Here is a 14,359-nt window from a genome sequence, read left to right on the forward strand (position 1 = left end):
TTGTGGCATCCTTTGGTTTGTTATATACTTGTTTGATGACATGTGGAAGACCAACGCCTGCTCTAATGTATTGATCCCTTCATGTCATCAATATATCAATCAAGAACAAAGTGACATGATGACATATCAGTGTCATCAGTCTCTTTTTCTTGAATATTTTTCCATCTCATTCAGCAAAAGATAATAGAGATACCCACCTTAGAGAAGAATGCATTCAGTGAAACTTCATTCAGAACAATACTCAATATAGAAGAAACAAGGTTCCGCATCTGTGGCCTTTTTAACTATTTTTTGGCGTTTTTAAAGTGAACGGTTTCTAGGAAATATGGCGTTGTTTTTGGTTTGTGATCAGTTGATTGTGCAGATACGTCTCTCTTATATGATGGTTTTGGCGCATAGTTTAGGCGGGATTTTATTTATAATAAATGATATTAATAAAGTAGCTGTCTTTTCAGTTACTGTGTTTTTTTTACTGTTTTTGTTAAGCTTTTTATGAGTTTTTAGGGTCATAGACTTTCTATCTCCCAACTTTGTCATTTTTTAAAGGCTTTAAGTAGTTTTTGGTGTTTTTTTCCATTTTTAACTTTTAATAATACTTCTGCAAATTACTTTTATTATAGTTTGGGAGTTTTGGAGTTTTATTAATATAATGTATTTTTTTTATTCTAAGTTGAAAAATACATAACAAACAACAGAAAAAGAAAATTAAAAAAATAAAAATAGAAACAATTCATCTTCCAAATCTTCACTGTCATCAGTCTCTTTCTTTTTTGAATCGTGTTCACTGGCGGTTTGGCTTTGTCATGCTTGTGTTTTTGTGGCCATTTGGAAAGACAAAATGACATAAGTTTTTTTTTTTTTTTTTTGAATATGTATCTTCAAACAACTCATCAGTGTCATTCGTCTTTTCATGCCATTATAATATTCATCAATAACAAAACACAAAAAATGACGTAAGTCTGGCCCAGCATCTTTTTTGTTTATGATTTGTCCATCATGCAGCAAAATGTTATTTGAGTCACGGCACCTCAGTGTAACACCTCGTAAAAATCACGTCCAATGATGTATTGACACGTGTAATAAACCCTAATAAAGTCAAACATTGAATTTAAGGGACAAATTTTTCGAAAAATCGAAAACTTTGATTATGAAAGGACTGGAAGTGTTAGCATGCCTAAAATAAGTTTCTAAATAACATCATACGGTATTTATATTCACAAATGAGCCACTTGTTGATCAAGTGTAGCCATTTGCGTAATTAACTGAAAGTTTGCGCAATGAAGGGTTAAAAGCGTCAACATGTTAATTCTTACCTCTGAGAGACCTTTTAACAAACCGGGAGCTTCATGATATTTTGATTATACTCTCGGGAATGCCAAATAATGGCCATCTAAGGTTTTTATGCCTATAAGTAAAGTTACGCGCAACTTTGCAAGTTAGAGGGACTAAAAGTGTCAATATGTTTAATTATAACTCTGAATGACCTTTTAGCGAACCCGAAGCGTCGTGATGTTTAATATTACTTTCAAGAATGCCTAATATGGTAACGGACCTTCTGGAATATGCCCATGAGTTAAACATACCCTATTTATCCTTTATATAGCTTAGATATAGGCTTAGAGGTGTTTGGTGCGCAAAAATGAACTTTTACGTCATGCAGGGACTAAAAGTGTCAAAAAGTGCACAAGTTTGCATTTTTGCGCATATCTCACATTCTGAATATCTCCGGACACCCAAAAATTTATGTAAGCTCTAAAATATTTTATTTTAGTGTTCATCATGATAAAATTTCATTCGTCGCGTAGTTTGGATCGTCTTTCGCGTCCGTTCGTGTTTCATCGTAATTAGACAAACAACGGGACCGTACGGCCAAACGAACTGACATACGACATGTTTGAGCATGTTTCATGTCTCCTATGTTTGGGCATCATTGTAGAGTCTTGAAGATGGCATAACGGGCCTTAAATGTGTCGAAAATAGCATTTAACATGTTCAGGGGCTGAATCTGTAATTCAGCAAACTTGTCTGATCTTGAGAGCTTTCAAAAGCTGTTTTAAACCTGTATCCATCTGATTTAGAAGTCAGAGGGACTGAATATGTTTTTTTATAAGATATACGGGTTTAAAAGGGCTGTTAATATGCAACTATATAAGGACAGGGACCGAAAACAGCTTTTCAGCAAATTTGTTTCGCTGACTGTTTATATAGTTGCTGGTTTCATTTTTTCTGCTGAATACACACTCAAAACCATTTTCTTTTGCATACTAGGGGCTGCTACCAGATTCATAAAACCAGAATACACATGTTTTAATCTGGTTAACTCACCCTAACACTTGTCATGATCTCCTCCTATCTTAAATCCTATAAATACCCATTCCCCACTTCATTTCATTTGCACCTTTCCTTCTAATCTGCTATACTCTCTGATTTGTGAGGATCTTGAACTCTTTTGAGAAACTCCCTCAGTCCTTTGGACTCTTGTAAGTAATCTTTTCATGCTTAGTTTAATTAATTAGCGTTTTAAACCGAAAAGTCAAGCGTTTGCGATAAACGCTTTGACTTTTAAACAGTGAGCCATTGTTCGCAACGAACATGGCTACGTGACCGTAATTAGGTAGGTATTTAACCCTCAAAAGGGTACCTCCTAATTACCACGTTTACTTAGTTAAATTGTCGGGTCAAATGAAAGTCAAACGGGTTAGTTTTAAATAAATTCATAACTATTAATATAAAAGCCATAAAATCAGTTTTTCTCACTTTAATAACTTGGTAAATGTTAGTTGAACATGTCTAAGCATGATTCAACCCGACAATTCTATGTATAGGCTCGGTTCGGAACCGAAAGTCGCAAAAGTTGACTTTTGCTTTGACTTTCAGTTCTGACCCGATTTAGCTTGGTTTAGATATTCCTTAGGATTCCATTAGGCCCATATTATAGGTTCGTATAACCCTCCGAGGTTATACAACTTGGTTCCATAGAAATCCTAGTTCATGCATGTTTCCGTTAAATGCCTAAATGTTGACCGTTATGCCCTTTTGACCCTAAAACAAGAATTTTGAAAATGTGAGAGGAAAATAATCTTTATTACTAATTTATAAACTTGTCCCTAAAATTTGACATCAGTTTGAGGTCTAGATTAGGAGTTATGCTCAATAGCGTAATTAGAAAGCTTTTTGTTAATTAAACGGCATAATTAGCGTATATCCTATCTAAACACAATTTTTGATACCAAACATTTTACCTACTGATATAAAATAATATTCTGGGATTTTTAAAGATTTTTATTTATTTTTAGACTGAGCATAACATATAGTTCTAGCTTTAATTCGGTAATTGCCTGTTTTGCCCTTTTGGCCCATAAAATGAGTTTACATAATATTTTGATACCTGCTAGGTCCAAAAGTTTTATGCTTTATCTTTATTTGATTTAGATTAGTTTTGGGCTTGGGCTTAGGCCATGTGGGCCAATGGGTAGTGGCTTCTATATATAGTCCTATCTAGTTTATTTGTGGCAGAGCTCTCATATAGTGTCACCATGTAATCCCCAAAGGAGAACCTTGTACCCGACAATCCTAGGGATTGTGTGCAAGGTTCTCGAAGATCGTACCAGACGGTTCGTTGAAACCGTGTGCGATCTAATCAGCGACACTTTGATTTGTATTGAATATTTCTTTTTGTTCTTATGGATTGATCTTATTTTCCGCATTCGATTAATCCTAGAGTGATATCACGGGTTTTTCGGGACTAACAAGTGGTATCAGAGCCATTGAAGCCTTTCAAAGGCTCGGTTTTTGATATCGCTCGAAGAACAAGAAGAAGTTTTGCAGTGTCGGGGGATGTGTGTTCGTTAACAAAGAGATTCCCGGTTTAAAAATCTGATGTTCATTCACAGATTCAAAAAAAATTAAGATTTGGTGTTGTTACTCTTCATCCATCTTCACACAGTCGAGTCTTCTCTCGTAAAACAAGTCCGAACCCTAATGTGTAACCTCAGCCGCCACGATGATTAAGATGAAGGTCGCCGGTGATGGTTGACTACGGAGGTACGGTGACGGTATGCATGGAGACAAGGGTGGCGGTACGATAACAAGAACAGTGATGGTAGCCGGAGGTCACGTCGGAGAAGACGAACAGTGTTCGGTGGTGGCGGTGCTCCGGCGGAGGTGGTTCGTCGACTGTTGAACGGAGAAGACGGAGGACGACGGTGGTGTACGAGGTGTTCGCAGATGATATGGAGTTGCAGGTGATGTCCAACAATGGCGACGATGACAAAATGAAGACGGAAGGAAACGATGGTGAAGGAATGAGTGTCTCAGATGATGATGATCGTTAAAGGTTGAACAGAGGATGTAGCCGGGATGAAGATGACCGGAGATCGAAGTCTGGTGGTGGCTATGAATAATGGCAGACGGAGATGAGCCGATAATACGGTGGTGTTTGCGATGGTCGGAGAAGGGTGGTCGTAAACGGTGTTTGGTGTTCGGAGTCGAACAACGGTTGTTCGGTGCACGACGATGGAGTTGCAGGTGGTCGGTGAAAGGACGATGAAGATGAAGTGTAATGATGATGTCTCGAATGAAAAGTTGAAAAGTTGATGTTGTCTTGGACGATGATACAGCTGATGTGATGATGATGACAAAAGCAGATTATATATATGAAGAAGCAGACAAATTGATAATGAAAAGATGATGGATGCAAAACGTGTATTACCGGACACGTTAACCGGCCCACACCATTGCCCCGATGATGGTGGAGGCGTCCCCCCCGTTTGGTCCCCACCCGTCAGAGACTAAGGATTAGGGCGAGAGGGCAGGAGCTACCCAGCCGGGTAAAGTGGGGTAGCCCGGATGAAAAGATAATGAAAAGATGATGATGAAAGAATTTGTTGTTTCAAAAGATGATGATTCCGATGAAATATCATATGATTCCGGATGACTAGTTGATGACATCAGCAGGTCAGGTCAGGGAATGTTGGGTATGGTGGCTGTCCTAGGATGTCAAATCAGGAATAAAAAACCCTAAACATTCTAAACCGTCAAATGTGGGAAAAGATCAACGGTGAAAAATGAAATATGCAAATTGTTGAAAGGGGGACATGCTATGCACGATATGCTCAAACAAAGTGACTATTTTGTCCTATTACACTCAAATTGATAAGGGCCCAGCTATTATTGGATCGAAAATTGTGACCAGGTATGATTTTTTTTTCTTTTTGGGCCTAGCTTTTGGTTCATGTCTCTACACATTGAAGCTTCTAGGGATGATTTATGTTAGCCCAATAAAAAGGAGCCCAGAAAGCATGCGAAATACATCATTTTGAGTAAATATCCATCTTGGATTCCATCAAATACTCAAAGTCAGCATCAATAGAATCATTGTGAGATATCATCATATTTTGTTCCATCAGACAAGACATCGTGTCTTCATCCGAGATTGTCAGAAACTTTATGATAATCATCATCCGTGATCTTCACAACAGCTTCATAAATCATCATCATTCTTCATCCGACATCATCCGAGATGACATCGAATCATTCGAGAAGACCCAAGACTGAAGACCATCTAAACGTAATAAAGAGAGCATAAAACTAGGGGGAGATTGTTAGGTCCAAAAGTTTTATGCTTTATCTTTATTTGGTTTAGATTAGTTTTGGGCTTGGGCTTAGGCCATGTGGGCTAATGGGTAGTGGCTTCTATATATAGTCCTACCTAGTTTATTTGTGGCAGAGCTCTCATATAGTGTCACCATGTAATCCCCAAAGGAGAACCTTGTACCCGACAATCCTAGGGATTGTGTGTAAGGTTCTTGAAGATCGTACCAGATGGTTCGTTGAAACCGTGTGCGATCTAATCAGCGACACTTTGATTTGTATTGAATATTTCTTTTTGTTCTTATGGATTGATCTTATTTTCCGCATTCGATTAATCCTAGAGTGATATCACGGGTTTTTCGGGACTAACAATACCAAACTTTTTGCTACTGATTTTATATCATAAATAAAGTATTTTGAACTTTATAAACTGATCAAAAACTCAGATTTCCTATTTAAACCCGAAAATCGCTTAAAACCTGACTTTTACGCATTTTAAGCGCATAGTATGAGTTAAAATTATTTTTGGCATATGAAACTTAATACCTACTGATATTTTAAGTAAATTTATATATTTTAACAGTAAAGGAAAGTTTTAAACTCAGATTCTCCAATTTTGACCTTTTAAGCTTATGTGAAATTACCAAAATGCCCCTACGGTACATAGTTTGGTTATAAATAGTAAATTTCACATATATGCTATACCCTACTGTTATAACTTATTAAATTAAGTATTTTTACTGATTATATCAGACCTGGAACTCAGAATAATATTTAATCTCTCTTATAACCTTTGAAATGACCAAAATACACCTACGGGGCATAAATTGGTTTTAAATTCGTTTTGGGCATAATGGAAGGTATCCTACTGATATCACAACATGTTTATGGCATATTAACTTAGGAAACCTGTTCATGATTCTTTGGGTTACCCGTTACGCACTTTTCACGTTCGGATCGGCTTATGTAACTAGTTTGCATAAATTAGCCGAAACGGGTCAAACCTTATCATTTTTATATCAAAATCCAGAATGTGTTTAGTTTACCCATATTAAACAAGTATACAAGCTTGCCGGGTCCAAACCACATTCTAATCCGGTCTTCGCATACTCATGCGTTTTGAACCGTATCTTCCTTTAAAACTGACTGGTCTAAGGATAGGCTTAATTAAAGACCCGTTAGGATTCTAATAGGTAATTAAAAACCTTCGTTCCAGATTTAGGAGCCCAGTAAAAGCTATCTGTACTTGCTGATTTGATACGGCTGGGATTGAATTTATATTTACCTCAGGTAAATACTTTTAACTTATTTTCCCTTATACGGGCTTGGGGTACGGTATATATAAAATACCACTTGGTCGGGCATTTGACCTTAATCGTTTGGTGGTTAAGTATTATCAAGATGACCCGTTTAAAAATTTGGTTTTGTTTGTTTAACGCCTTTGGGGGTTTAATGACCATGTCCCGGATATCCTTGGCATCATTCATGAAATGGCCACGACCTTAGCACACGGGTGTAGGCGTACACCCGTCAGTGCATTTAAAATTAATAAGGTATAACCGCCGGTTTCGGGAATAACCCGCCGCGGTACTATATCATGTGGTGTGTCTATAATCTTTAACCCGGCACGACCTGGGCAACTGAACGCATAACAAACATGTAATTCTTTTACAAGATTATATTACAAATAATTATCCGAAGTTATAAAATCTTTTGTGCCACGTGCATTCAAATCAATTTTCAAACTCTTTTCAAAATGAGTTAGTTAAATCGTATTTACCAGTGTAAACTGACGTATTTTCCCAAAAAGGCTAAGTGCATGTACTACTTGAAATAGGCTGGTTTCTCCTAGCATCATATAGAAGTCTCGCAAGCTTAGATGCCTAAAGTCTGTTGAACAATGTTTCATTTTATTTTCGATCCGTCTGTGGATCCTTTACTTTCCGTTTGTAATAGTTTGATATTACTTTATATCGGATTGTAATTATATTTATCTTTTGCTTCCGCTGTGCATTTAAATTGTGTTGTTTGACTATGATGATATCAACTACGTCACGATACTCCCCACCGGGCCCACCGGTGACACGTGGAATATTGGGGTGTGACACTCAGGGAAGAATGCATTCTCCGAAACTTGGCATAGAACAATATTGAATATACAAGAAACGATATTTGCCATTTTTGGCGTTTTACTGGGGAAATAGTGTATCTGAAAGAAACGTCGATTTTTTGGAATCTTTGATGTTTGATCTAAGATAATTGGTATGGCGTTTTTTGAGTAGGTGTGCTTGATGTTTTGGGGATTTTGGCGTTTTTAAGATGAATGGTATATAGTAGAAAATATGGCGTTTCAGGTTCTGGGGGTGTGTTTTTATGTCTGGGATGTTTTTGTTTATATAGGGATGTGTTTTGGTCCGTAATGGCGTTTTATTCATTAGTTTGGCGTTTTGGTATAGAAGTGTAAAGACCTTTTTACCCTTAATGAAGCACGTCCACTTAATAGAATTCGGGTTATTTACGAAAACGCCACCGCGCCAATTTAGTCCATAGATTGTTTTGATCGGACGATCCATAAGCGTTCTCACCGTTCTCACATTTTCCACCGTTTTCTCTAAATCCTGACCCTATATACATATACATATATATAATAAATGAAAATGATTTGGAACACTTGGCATGATGTGGTATAAGCTCAAGGTGATTTGGGCGGCAAAATTATATTAAGCAATGTAGAGGCGGGAATCGAATGTTATTCGGGTTGGATCTATCAAATTTGGATACCCACCTTTTGTAATTAGATTTAATATAAATTGCAAGATTTCAATTATTAAGATCATAATCTCAATTCTTTATCGACCCAACTCTGCTTCTCTCTCTCTAACCTAACTAAGTCCTTCTTGATCTACTCGAACAATCTCACAAAATTGTTTGTTGATCCATTATATTATATGTGAATGTTTTCGAATATGTTGCCTTTATCAAACATTGATTTTCATCATATTAACATCGTCGTTTTTCTTCTATCTTTTTAGGTGCGAGCACTACAATTATAGGTATGCTATAGATTCGTGTTGTTTATATATTATATAGATTCGAAGTTATTGATGTTTTTTTGTGTTTTCTTTTGTTATTTAAATCAATACCATCGAATCCTTTATCATCTTCTTCCTTCTACAATCACAATCATAGGTATGTTGCTTGCGTTTGATTTTATGTGTTCTTCCTGAATCCAATTTACATGTGTCTTTATTTTATTTTTTATGTAGAAACCCTAAATCGGATGTAACAATCTTACGGCTATTCTTTAATCGAAAAAACAGGTTTGTTCAATGTTGTTAAAGTTTATTATGTTCTATCAGTTTATTTGTTTTTTTTTTTTTTTGTATGTTTTAAATCCTATATTTAGTTGTAGGTTTTGAAGTATCGGTTTTCTTCAGTTTGTAGTTTGACATGATGCTTGTATATATTTAATCTATATTTGTTTCTTTCATTGCCCAGTTTTTTTTGTTTGCCAAGATACATTCATTCATCTATTTTATAATAATAACAATGTATATTTCTTACATTTTTCAAATTTTCCATTCAGGTTGCTTGCATTCATGAATTTTTAGAATAAGTAAAATATTTATGTTTTAAATCTTTCAAATTTTCATCCATGGTTGTCAAGGATTAGTTTAAGTTTTAATTATATTTACAATTTTGCATTTTTTAGTTTTATTAGACTTTTAAATATATGTTTTGAAATGCAATAAATGTGCCGTTATTTTTGCTAAATGATATGCAATTTTATTAAAGGATTTTTTTCATTTTAATTATTGACTTTTTTAAAATATGAAAATAGTTTCAATTAGAGATTCTGCACTAAATAAATTTAAAATAAGCAAAAATTACTTCTCAATAAAATTACAACTTTAAAAATGTTACTTATTTAGTAATGATTTCCAAATTTAGTTAGGATTTCATTCTGGAAAATACATATATTTTTTCATCTAATTATACCTAGATAATAACACTAATTAATCTATTTCTTAAAATATATTACTTAATATATAATGAACTTCAAAATATTTTTTTACATGTTGATTGAGGAGAACAAAACCATTTATAAGTTTATTTTACAATATAAATTGTTTGTCTATGCTACATATTTTTTAAATATTTTTTTATGGAGTCGTTTACCATGTCAATAAACATTATTTAATACATGGTTTTTACAAATTTTGTCAATTAAGTTAAAATTTATCTAAACTACAACTGTTAATTCAAGACATTTATAAAATAATATAACGTTTGAAAACATTTCATTTTATTTTTTTAACAACATAATTAGATTAATGTAAATTATTTTTTGTTGCCCGAGAAGTTCATGTAGTCTTCTTATTTTGCATTTGTTTTATACATAATTTAAATGGTCTAATCCCGTGAAGTTTACATGGAATAACCTAGTTATATAACAAATGAAAATAAGTTTGGGACACATGTCATGTTTTTAGGCCCTCTAGATTTGGTTTTTTACGGGAAAATAATGGGGCATTATTTTAAGAAAGTAATTGCATGTTTAACTTTTTAAAATTTAATAGTCGGCAATTTTAAAGTAATTTCTTTTTTTTTAATTTTTATTTACAATTACAATAATTTCATTTTTTAATTTTTGTTTACAACTTTTCCCCATATGATTTTTTTGTTCTTGGTATAATTCCTTTGTATCTTTGAAATTTAGATTGTGACCAAATTTTTTTAATCAATTTCATAATTATACTTTCCTTTATTCGTACATAATCGATTATACACTAATTAAACAATATGTCTATATAATAGATTAAAAATTAAAACCAAAATTGTTGATCAAAATATATGGTTTCCTTGTAGATGTAGCTGGAAGAGTAATATGGGGCGATACAGCAGCTGAAAAACATTTTCTAGATTATTTCTATAGGATTTTACGTAAGTCAACATTTTTTTAACATAAACAATAATTGTTTCCGCATATTTTTTAACACACTTCCATCATGTTAAATTATTGCGTATTGTATCACTTAAACTTTACTTTGTAGTGGATATATGATAGAAATGGATTTGTATGACATGAAAAAATATTGCTACATATCTACTCGCTTGAATATTGAAAAGAAGCGTTATATATATACGGCATGTATAAAGTTGGTTAATTGGAACTCAAGTAAGTTGTTGTTAGTATACTGGTTTACATAAATTGTCTATTACTTTTCTAATAATTATACCTTGTATCTTATATAGTTAAACTTGTATGTTTTGTTGGACACATTTTATGGTCAATAGATTTGAATAGCATCGTATACCATCCTAATATCCCTGAAGCACACATTATTTCTTTTAAAATCCGGTCATGTATTCCATGACATTGTATTCTAAAATGATTATCAAATTGTTCTTCCTTTATTATCTGAATTTTTAATTAAACATTATCTTCAATCAATATTCATTATATGTTTGCGTAAAATTTTTTAAATATTTTAAAATTCTAATATTTATAAATTTTAAAATGATATATGCAATTGTTTTGGAAGATATCTAGCCATAGCTAACTCAAAAAAAATTATTTAAATAATAAAGAAATAATCATATTCCAAAAATAAATATATTTTGAAAGGTAACCACTGTAATTTTCAACAATTTGAATTGCAAATCATTAACTTAAAATGAAAGTATTCAAAATTCATAATCAAGGCAACCATATAAGTTCTTTGTTTCTATTTTTTGAAATGATTTCTTGACATTTATCATCTTTAGTATCAATGAATAACTTTATTTTAATAATATAAATTGTTTGTTTATTGATGTGTGTAAAATACAACATATAATTACATAAAATGAGCCATAAAACTAACCCTTTTTTAGTACTAATGTTGGAAAAAGTGTGTTTTTGTCTTCCTTTTGTATTTTCAGGACCAAATGAACTTAAATGAACAAAAGGAACAAATATGCAGCAAAAACTAACATAAATACAAAGAAAAGGAATAAACGTAACATGCCCGACCCCTCGACAGCATCTTCCCAAGCAAAAATAAGAAACAGAGGGCTAACCACCGCTCGTGCCCAGCGGATACGGGGGCGTGGTCAAGTGTCGGCAAAAAATGACAAAGTTGTAGAAACTTCTACTCCCAGCACGGGGGCATGCCCGGCGCTAAGATTCGCAGAATCTTTCAAATCTTGATAGTACAGATACGCTTCTACGCGTGGGGCCGTGCCCAGCGAACACGGATGCGTGTGGAGCCTAATACAGGCAATTGCAATTAATGAAGAAAGAGAAAGATGATGGCCGCGGGGCCGTGCCCAGCGGACACGGGGCGAGGGCCAGGCTTCTGTTCAGGCTATAAATAGGGGTGCTTGGCTCACTTCAAAGGCATCCCTTGGCAAACCACATCTCTCCCACTTCACCACTTCTTCACCACCACTACAACACCCACATCCACCACCATCATCCATCATCCACTTTAGAGTGTGTGTAGTAGTTTCGGGATCCAAGATTGATAGTAAGAGTTCTTGTCAATCAAAGGCCATGTTTGGCTAAGTCTCTTACATCATTTGGTGAAGACAAGCATTTAATGTAATACTTTTGATTTTTAATCTTTTCGCACTTTTTATTTGGTTTTGTATTAATGACTTTAATAACTAGTTTCTTATGTTGAATGTGAAACTTCTTTATCATTTGTCCGTGGTGTCTTGGCATTACTTTACAGTCTATATAAATTAAAAGATTTTCACCATTCATATCTCTACGGTCTATCTAGAGATATGTTGCCTACCTGGTCGGGGTTAAGGGAATGGTTTGGTAAGGTTCTTGCCTTGTTCAGTGTATAGATCCTGCAAGGACCTGGGTCAAGCTTACTAGGACCTCCTTCAATACCCGCTGGTATTGGATGGCGGGGGGGCGAATGGCTTGATCCCCTCATATGTAAACTACTATTAATACATTAACCCGGCTACTTAGGATTGTATCCCTGCTAACTCAAACCACTTAGCTGAGGGTAACGTCGCCTTCAAAAGAGGGGCCTACCACTTTACGCATTAATAACTTAATTAATTATCTTTCAATATTCCGACCCTTTGGGATTGTATCCTTCCTGACTCAAACCACTGGGTTGAGGGTAACGTCACCTTCAAAAGAGGGACCTACTACTATAACTAAGATAATCTCTTATAAAGTGCAAAAGTGCGTAAATCATCAAAGGTTACATTAAAGGCGTGTCAGATTCAAGTGATTCATCTTGTCTATTTGCTTTTTATTTTATTTTATTTTTATTTTCAGCATTTTAGTTTTTATTTTTCATGTTTAAAAACCTTTTCTAATTTTTTTATTAGATTAGACGTTGAGGATAAACCGGTACTAAAAGCTCTTGTGTTCTTGGACGACCTCGGTATCTTACCAACGCTATACAAAGCTCACGATGGGTGCACTTGCCCATATGTGTGTTTAGTGTTAGTAGAATATTGTGTTTTATAAATTTAAAGCTTGATTAATATGTAAAATGGGCTTAAAATATCAATAAAAACATATAACACATAACAGGCATCAAGTTATTGGCGCCGTTGCCAGGGACTCAAGGATTTAAGAAAGTTAGGAATCAACGACCTAATCGTTTTTTCTTGTATTTCTACTTTTTTAAGGATTTTTCTAGATTTTCCAGCTTCTGCAGACTGCAGCACGGGTACGTGCCTGGTCGGACACGGGCCGTGCCCAGCATCCTTACTGGTAGTTTTTGTTTTCTGAGTTACAGAAGGGTGAACACGGGGCCGTGGTGGTGCAACACGGGGCCGTGTCGAACCCTCCAGTAGCAGGGATCCAGAAAGCGATAACTGTAACCACGACCGTGGTCAGTGACCACGAGGCCGTGGTGAGACTTCTGACCAAGAATCTGTTTGTTTTTATCACAGGACTTGGAACCAAGGCGCAACACCTGAACTTCATACGCAGTGCATGAGCTCCAGTTCCAATAAATACATAAAAGAACCTCTATACGAACCCGAACGCTTTCTAAGAAAAAGACTTAAATGGCGGATCAACATACATTAATGGATTGCCTACGACCCACGGCAGGTAGTCTCGGCGCCGCTATCAATGCACTGAATGTCGATGCCAACAACTTCGAGCTTCGGCCGCATTTGATACAAATGCTCCAAAACTCCGCAACCTTCCATGGGCTTGTGGACGAAGATCCCCATTTACATATTACCAACTTTTTGGAATTATGTGATACCTTTCGGATCAATGGGGCATCAAATGACGCCATCCGCTTCCGAATGTTTCCGTTTTCACTAAAAGACCGAGCTAAGGCTTTGCTTAACACCCTTCCAAGTAGTTCGGTAAACACTTGGGATGAACTAGCCCAAAAGTTCTTATATAAGTATTTCCCTCCTTCTAAAACGGCTAAACTAATGACGGAAATTAATACATACTCACAAGGGGATGGGGAATCCTTATATGAAACATGGGAAAGGTTCAAGGAGTTACTAAGAAAATGCCCTCATCATGGTCTTGCGGTATGGCAACAAGTATCCACTTTCTATAATGGGTTGTTGCCACACACAAGACAAACACTAGACTCTAGCTCCGGGGGACTTCTAGGTAATCGTCGGCCAAATGAGATTTATAATCAAATTGAGGAAATTACTCAAAACAATTTTTAATGGCACACTCCCCGAGGCACAAAATCTATTGCCCTGGGCGCCCGTAAGGTTGATGAAAACACTTCTTTACTGTAACACCTGAGGAAAATCCGCCACAATC

At 35.3% G+C, this 14,359-nt stretch overlaps 1 non-coding gene across 1 annotated transcript; it reads right to left on the reverse strand.

Moving 5' to 3' along the window:
• Positions 1–14,001: 14,001 nt before the first annotated feature.
• On the reverse strand, positions 14,002–14,108 carry LOC118484633. The gene has a single exon (XR_004873736.1). It is a non-coding gene; the product is annotated as a small nucleolar RNA R71 (small nucleolar RNA).
• Positions 14,109–14,359: the final 251 nt, after the last annotated feature.

The sequence above is a fragment of the Helianthus annuus genome, chromosome 11, assembly GCF_002127325.2.
Source record: "Helianthus annuus cultivar XRQ/B chromosome 11, HanXRQr2.0-SUNRISE, whole genome shotgun sequence".
Lineage (NCBI taxonomy): Eukaryota > Viridiplantae > Streptophyta > Magnoliopsida > Asterales > Asteraceae > Helianthus > Helianthus annuus.